General features: G+C 54.5%; 1 protein-coding gene across 1 annotated transcript in view; it reads right to left on the bottom strand.

The window, feature by feature from the left end:
- Positions 1-1,683, bottom strand: part of GLI2 (GLI family zinc finger 2) — a 265,521-nt gene that overhangs the window by 223,615 nt on the left and 40,223 nt on the right. The gene's annotated exons all lie outside the window — the stretch shown is intronic.

The raw sequence follows: 1,683 nt of genomic DNA, 5'->3' as shown, positions 1-1,683 counted from the left end.
TTGAACTGTGGTGCTGGAGAAGACTCTTGAGAGTCCCTTGGACTGCAAGGAGATCCGACCAGTCCATTCTGAAGGAGATCAGCCCTGGGATTTCTTTGGAAGGAATGATGCTAAAGCTGAAACTCCAGCACTTTGGCCACCTCATGCGAAGAGTTGACTCATTGGCAAAGACTCTGATGCTGGGAGGGATTGGGGGCAGGAGGAGAAGGGGACAACAGAGGATGAGATGGCTGGATGGCATCACTGACTCGATGGACGTGAGTCTGAGTGAACTCCGGGAATTGGTGATGGACAGGGAGGCCTGGCGTGCTGTGATTCATGGGGTCTCAAAGAGTCGGACACGACTGAGCGACTGATCTGATCTGATCTGATGACAAAATATGCTCCAAACCATTTGTCCACAGAAGATACGAATCTCTCCTCCCCACCACGACCCAGGCAACAGGTCCCAAGATCTCGGAGCCTCTGAGCATCAGCATAGCCCCTTTCTTCTGCCCAGCCTGGAACTCGTCACCCTGGGTGTTCCTGGGGATTCAGAATGAGCTGTTTCTAGTAAAACATATCCCTGCCACTCACTGGGTGCTGGGTGCCACACCAGCCCCCATGGTTACCAAATGAATGTGGTCGGTACCCTCAGAAGGATTTGCTTAAGTGGAGGCAAGAAACAAGGAAACCAGGAATTAATTGAGGAAAAGGACCTGAGCTTCTGGGTGCTGGGAAACAAGTGGAGGAGGGAAGCCTTGGGTGTTACCAAGAATTTAAATGTTATCCTGGACTAAGGTTTGTATAAGACTGGCAGTGCCAACCTGCTCCTGGTCCAAGGCAGACATTGCTAATCAATCACAGTGCTTTTTCTGAGCAGCCCTGGTAGGGGGTGGGGGTGGGGGCAAGACATCAGACAGCCTCTCCCAATCAAACTGCCCTGGCACAGGCAACCAACTCCCTCCATCTGTGCCTGTGGGCAACACGCCCTGTAAGGACGGGAGTGGCCTGACCGCATTTGACACAGATCGCTCCGGACACAAAGCTGCCTGGGCTTCAGGGAGACCAGGCCAGAGACAGATGTAGAAGTCCAAGCCCTGGAGTGTGCCAAGGGCATGGGGAGGGAGTGGACAGGGCCACACTGTCCACTCTGAGGCCAATTTCCTCTCTCCTCCTAACTTTGAGGAGGCCCAGCAAGCTTAGCCCTCTGGAAGGAAAAAGACTCCAGCCTGGCCAAGCAGCCAAATGCACAGAAGGGCTGCACTGGCCAGCTCACGACTGGGATGGGCAGAAGGCCCCCCAAGACAGCCCTGGGCACCTGCCCAAAGGCTCATGTCCTCCCAGACAGGTCAGTGTCTGAGCCACTTGCTCAAACTGTTCCTTCAGAGCACGTGGCCCCCGATGGCTTGTGTCCTGTCTCCTCAAGGAGACTGCAGATCTCTTCAAAAAAGGAAGAAGCTCTTGATTTACCCACAGGACTCTAAGCTGGAAGGAAGGACCCTTGGAAACCAGCCAGCCTCACTGTACAAACGGGAAGGCCAGGCTCAAACATATGGAGACACCTTCTGAACTCAGAGCAGGTGACGGGCAAAGCCAGAGTTCAGTGTGTCCCACGGCATGACCCTGTCTCCTGAGTCCAGCAGAGTGTTGGACCCAGGAGGCACCCAAACCTTTAGTGCAGGGCAGTCCTCCCCCTTGAGC

Source organism: Bison bison, unplaced genomic scaffold (assembly GCF_000754665.1).
Source record: "Bison bison bison isolate TAMUID 2011002044 unplaced genomic scaffold, Bison_UMD1.0 scf7180017864471, whole genome shotgun sequence".
Classification (NCBI taxonomy): domain Eukaryota; kingdom Metazoa; phylum Chordata; class Mammalia; order Artiodactyla; family Bovidae; genus Bison; species Bison bison.
This window is presented reverse-complemented; position numbering and strand designations above follow the sequence as displayed.